The sequence below is a fragment of the Pinus tabuliformis genome, chromosome 2_2 (genome assembly GCF_031772625.1).
Source record: "Pinus tabuliformis cultivar Carrire ecotype Pingquan chromosome 2_2, CPIR1, whole genome shotgun sequence".
Lineage (NCBI taxonomy): Eukaryota > Viridiplantae > Streptophyta > Pinopsida > Pinales > Pinaceae > Pinus > Pinus tabuliformis.
Genome location: NC_142300.1, coordinates 824251030 through 824257470, shown reverse-complemented (window position 1 = coordinate 824257470; position 6441 = coordinate 824251030). Strand labels below are relative to the sequence as shown.

Sequence of the window (6441 nt, the reverse complement as noted above, 5' to 3'; positions counted from 1 at the left end):
ATTGCTACAACTGAAATTAACTCAACTTAGGCTCCTAAAATTTAGGAATCACTGTACACAAGTCAATTTATCATTGCAACTCGAATTAACTAAGCTAACTAAGTGATAATGACTTAGTTAACTCATTCAAGTTGTCAACTCAATTTATCATTGCAACTCGAATTAACTAAGCTAACTAAGTGATAATGACTCAGTTAACTCATTCAAGTTGTTTGCTGATGTCGAATTTTGATTTTTTCCTAGTTTAATTAAGGATAAAATTAAATTAGGAATTTCTTATTGCATTTTCAACAAGGAGGGGCTTTTGGATATGCAAATCAATCCCAATTGTCCTTGGTCCCTATATTGTTGACCAAATGGAATGTCCCATCCGTGGAGGTTAACAATGTAGAGGTCTTTGCTCTTCATTATTGGTAAAAAATAATGAAGGAAAACAAAGACTATCATACTCAGTGGCATAGTTCTCTAAACAAGGCAGTGAGAGTCATGTTGATGTCTACCAGGGGAGTCATGTTGATGCCTACCAGTAACTATCCGGATATAACATATAAGTACTAAGTTCATTTAAATCTGATAATAATTGTTTGATTAAAATTTTAGACAAATTTGAATGATATTTCCCATTTATTGTTAATTTTAATTTTTTAGATAATTAAATTATCTAAATCAAATATTTATAGTATCATGATTTGTTCATGGATATGAAACATTGTTCACTTATTTTACGTAGAGTTGCAGTTTAATTCAGTATAGAATTTATAACTATATTATGAAAATTATAATCATATTGATTAATAATTATAATATAATTTAATAAAAAATTAGTTTTTAATTTTAAATTTAAAAAAAAAATATTAATATTAATTTTAATTATATTTTAAATATAATATTATAAATTTAATATAATTTTATTTTAGTACTATATTTAAAAGTAAGGGAAATTTTATTTATTGATGATGAAGAATTTAGAATTTATTGGAATTATACAGATTTAGGGTTTATATTTAGTTATATATATTATATTTTTCGGAAAGGGTTAACCAACCTGCTATCGGGCATTAAATGTCTGCTTCGCTGCAAGTTTGATAGCCATATAAAACGGAATGAAGATGGAGTGTTCGAAAAGACACCGCGCGCATCTGTTTTATATGGTTATCTAGCTTGCAATTAAGTTAGCATTTAATACCCAATAGCAAGCTCGTTAGCCCTCGCCCTATTTTTCTAAGGTGTATTGGGAACGAGGCTTGAAATTTTTTAAGTAAATGTAGTTGTAATATAGGTTTACCAAGATATATCAAATGTGGATATGTGCTACATCCTTTAACATCGTCTACTATTCATGCCGTTATAATCCATATTCATCGTCTAATAAATGCATTTTATTACGTTATATTTTACATATGATGCACACTATTTATTACAGGTAGGTCGCCATGAGAGTGACGTAGATAAACAACAATATCTAAATATCTAAGCGACCAGGCCGTCATCATCCCGGAAGCTTAATGATCGATCCACCCATATAACAGCGACCGGGCTCCGAACCGTATAGACGCCAGACGACCAAGTGATCGAACCATAAGCTCCAGAGGCAGAAGACTTCTCAACACCAAAGCTTACAGTATACAGATGTCTTTGATTCTTCTTAGTGAACACCAATGTTTTGGGCTTCACAGTCACCTTCACTCCCGACGGCTCCACAACTTGTACAGAGTAAGTTGAATTATCAGGCCCCACATTGGTGACCTTTCTTGTGAAGGTAGCAGACGCTTTACCAGAGGAGTAAAACACCACAGAAAAAGAAGGATAATTGAGATCGCCTGGCTTCGGAATTTGCTTTGGACAGGAAACCCGTGTCTTAGTCAGCACACCAATCTCGGAAGACGAATAGTTCAAGCTGCAAAGATAGTTAACGTAATCTTCAGTGCCGATATCGTAGACAAGCCCGGGTTCTCGTGCTTTCTCAGGATTTACGTGGCCCGCACCCATGCCCAAAGAAGTGGCAGGGGAGCCTGGTAGCCAGGCGTCCGTTATAGGGTTCCCCTTGTTATTGGTAACATAAGCCGTGGTCATGAGAGCAGACTTGACAGCAGCCGGGCTCCAATCTGGATGCGCGGCTTTCAGCAGAGCAGCCAATCCACTGACATGGGGACAGGACATGGAAGTGCCAGAGTCGAGATTGAATTTTGTTCTTCGTTTATCAGAGGGCAGCCCTGAGGGGCTCAAGTTGAGGGGCCAAGCTGCTAGAATGTTGAGCCCCGGGGCGATTACATCGGGCTTCAGAATGTCTGGGCTTACGGAATTCGGACCACGCGACGAAAAGGAGCTCAAAATTGGCGCCTCTTCTCTGTGGTAAGTGGTGCCATAGAAAACAATTGTTCCCAATGGGCTAAGGCTTGTGTTTGAATTCAAGTAATCTCTGATTGCCTTGGCGGCCTTGTTACCGACATACGTAGCGGGCAAAACGTGCGCGTCGGCTATGAGTTCTTCTCCGCCTCCGTCGGGAGTGAGTAGTATCATGCCAATTCCTCCGGCCATGGCCACCACTTGCCCCTTTTCGGTTCTACCTGTGACTCCTTGTTCGCAGACCACGATTTTCCGTCGGACCATCTCGGGTTCCAGAGAGCCATCCGAACAGAAATCTCCGTACACGAGTGCCAAATTGGGTTTGGTTCCGAGAGGCTTTCCTGTGTAGAGAGATGCGCCACGGTAGGCGCGACCGTTTCCCAACACGACAATCGCGGGAAAACTTCGGTCCACGGAACTCGCCCCCACCGTCATTATCCACGGCGCCTCGTTGGACAACGATGAAGAAATAGGCCCCGCATTCCCCGCAGAGCAAGAAACGAAAACCCCCTTGGCCATCGCACCGAATGCCCCTACCGCTATGGTGTCTGCATAAAACGGAAGGCCGTGCGAGCCTCCTCCAAGGGATATAGACAAGACGTCCACTCCATCCGACACGGCTGTGTCCATTGCCGCCATGATGTCGGAGTTGGAGCAACCATGAGACCAGCATACCTTATACACCGCCACTCGCGCTCCCGGTGCCATGCCCGTGGCCGTGCCTTTAGCGTAACCCAGAACGTCGGCGCCCGGTATTACGTTGCCTGCAGCTGTGGACGCAGTGTGGGTCCCATGCCCATCCGAGTCCCGAGGGGATTTATATTCCACTGTTTCATTTATAGGACCGTTGTCGGACTCGTACCCTTTGTAGAAGAAGCGCGCCCCGATGAGTTTCTTGTTGCAGTTGGAAGCGTTAAATGCTTTACCAGCCTCGCAATGCCCCTTCCACTTGGAGGGCACCGGCGACTGGGTTTTATGATCCGCAAAGCTGGGGTGCTCAGGCCACACTCCGGTGTCGAGAACGCCTACTATTACTTTCGTAGCGTAGCCCGTGGATTCAGACCAGAGGCCTTGCCCTCTTTTCAAGCCCAGGAAATGGGGAGTATACGTTGTGTGGAGCTTCAGAAGTTTGTCTGGATAAACGCCCATGCAGCTCTCCATGGCTTTGATTGCGGCCACCTGATTGCCGCTCAATTTCGCTGCGAATCCAGTGAGAACAGTATTGTATGTGTACAGTATAATCGATTCTACCAATTCTTCGTCATTTAATTGTCCGGCTTTTACAACTGCATCACGAATGAACGATGCATACCAGGTTGCAGGATTCATAGAATCGGGTATTTGGACCTTCGTTGGGTTCATGTGAACTATGTACGTCTGGACCTCTCCGGCGGCATCTCTGGGATAAATTGCATTAACGCTGCTCGTTGTTGCGATGATGGAGGCTACGAAGAGCATGATCCTTCCTGTGTCTTCCATTATTTTTTACGCGTTCTTGAATATCCGTGATCAAATCTGGCAAGAAAGTATTTTATTAGTTTCTAACGACGATATGCGTACCATCAATAGTAAATTTCTTTCTTGACAACTATTGATAAACACTCAGAATATTGATAAACTACTGAAACGTTATATGTGTCGCCTGAAAATAAATTTGTGTGGAATAGTACCGTTTGAAGGGTTGTAGTGACCGGAGCGGAGAAATAAGTGGAGATGGTACTCGGCTCCACGGAAAGAGAAAGACGTGCGTGGGCAGGCATGAAGAGTCCAGGGCAGTGATGAATCTTTATACACAGATGGTAAGTCGTGATTGTGATGGTAAACAAATCATTTATTGAAACGTGACGATAAAACCTGGGTCCTGCTCTGCCTTGCCTATTAAACAAATTTGTGGCTTCAAACAGAGATTACCTGGTTCTTGATTTGACATACACTTACTCTTTTGAAACAACAAACTTACAAAGGAATTATTAAGGGACCCAAAGAAACAACTCCATGAAAGACCTCTAGGCAACCACTTCATCATCCTGATGATGTCATTTCAAATGCAATGTTCACTTCTCTGGTAGACTGCCTCTCTAACGAGTGGAAACATTTCCAAATTCAAAATATGGAATTATTTATTTATTTCAATATTTATAAAGATTCAATACTTATTTATTTCTTTTTTCAGATAGAGAAGATATATTTATTTAGTTTTTTTTTTTTTTAATATTTTAAAAATGGTTGTCAGGTAAATTAATTATAATTAAAAAAAAAAAATTAAAACAATTAAAATTTTGAAATGGTTTAGGTAATTATGGGTTAAAATTTCTTATTTTATTATTTAAAAAAATTACAATAACTAAAAAATTAATCTAAATCTAATTATAATTATCTTACAAATAAAGAAATTTGGCCTAAGATGGAAGGAGGATTGGGTCTCCATGACTCTTATATTCTGAATCAAATAATGGGAACTAAACTTTTGTGGCACTGGATAAGAGGAGAACTCGATCTTTGGAAACAAATCTGGACCCATAAATATGACTGGTCAACTCAGACTAAAGATATCCTCAGATATCGGGACCCTCCCAAAGGATCAACAATATGGAACATGGCATTCCAGAAGAGAGACCTCATCCACCAACATGTCTTCTAGGGGATAGGAAATGGGAAAAAAACTTTGTTCTTCAACAAAGTTTGACAACACCCCCATCAAGGCAATTAAATGCAAAGGGCCTTGGGGTTCAAACCCACCACCCTCCACATGCTCGAGGCGATAGGTACGATGGCTCCATGCATGCAAGAGGTTAATACTCTCGCAGGATGTGGCAACAACTTTGTGTCTTGGGTCTAGCATTGTGTCAAGCGCTCTGCGAGAATTGGTGGTAGGTTTTTTGTCCAAGGGAAAGAAGTGTGGAAGGGTGACGCCGAGTGTAGAGAAATGACACGGCTCCAGGTGAGGCAGTGGGCTATTCTACTCCTGGTGAGGGTAAACTGGTATGTGACCTATTTCTTCTCTCCCTCCTCCATGCATCAACTTATTTGGTTATGGGAATTGGGTTTGCATAGGGTCAACTTGTCTGACATTGTGAGAAAGAGGGGTTTTAGGAAGTTGTCGGTGCTTGTATCCTTGATGCAGTATGTCCTGTTGACCAGCATGGTCTCTGTGTCTGTTCGGTTCGAAATTATTCTTTCTCGGATGGGGTTATATGGGATTTGTGCCTCTATGGTCGGCCCTTGGGACCTTCTTCTTCTAGATTGGTTTGATAACCCTCGGGCTCACGAATGGGTTATCGGCAACTATGTCTCTGGTCTTAGTTTTAATGTATTTCCTGGGGATGGGTTGAAGTTTTTCTTCCTGCATGCCTATTGGCCTTAGAACCATAATTGTTTCTCTATCTATCCTGCCAATTCTCATGCCCTCTGCCTCTATGGAATTCCTTGCGGGGTTAGATACAAGGGTCTGCGACAGTCTGGGTATGGCAACTGCACTTATGGTGTAAGTCTCGTTGGTCTCTTAAATTCTTCTTCTGAATACTATGATAATTGGCTCTGGGTTGTGGAAGTTGAGCCTCTGTTTGGGTTGGAAGGCAAGGATGGGGTGCATGAGAAAAGACTAGAGAAAGTTCATCGAATTTTGTCATGGAAATTATCATTTCATGCTTCTCTCATGGTAGGTGTGTGAGGTAGTAGGGTCACCTGGAAGCGAAAATATTTTGGGCTAGGGCCACCACCTGTACAAGTAATTCGTCATACCTACCTTTTCATTGCGCATTGTGAGTTCGTGGAAATGGCTCGGGTTGTGTTTGCTAGAGTCTGTGGCAAGAGAACCTAGGTGACTGTGAAGGAAGAGTAGTCCAGCTCTTCTGGGAGGAAAACGAGAGGCCACAAACCAGCCGCCAACATCATAAACGATGTGGCCACAACATACCATGGAGGGACAAGAGAAGAAATTAGGTAGTTAACTGAGGAGTGGGAAGCTGATTTGAACTGACAGGATGGCTCTATGGACATTGAGGTGGCGGATTGGTGGGCTATGGTGCTAGATCATAGGCACACATATTGTCGCGTTACCCAGTTTAAATAGACATTGTACCTGTACTGGTCCAT

At 42.0% G+C, this 6441-nt stretch overlaps 1 pseudogene; it reads right to left on the bottom strand.

The window, feature by feature from the left end:
* Positions 1-1367: 1367 nt before the first annotated feature.
* Positions 1368-3825, bottom strand: LOC149195517 (subtilisin-like protease SBT1.7 pseudogene; annotated as a pseudogene).
* Positions 3826-6441: the final 2616 nt, after the last annotated feature.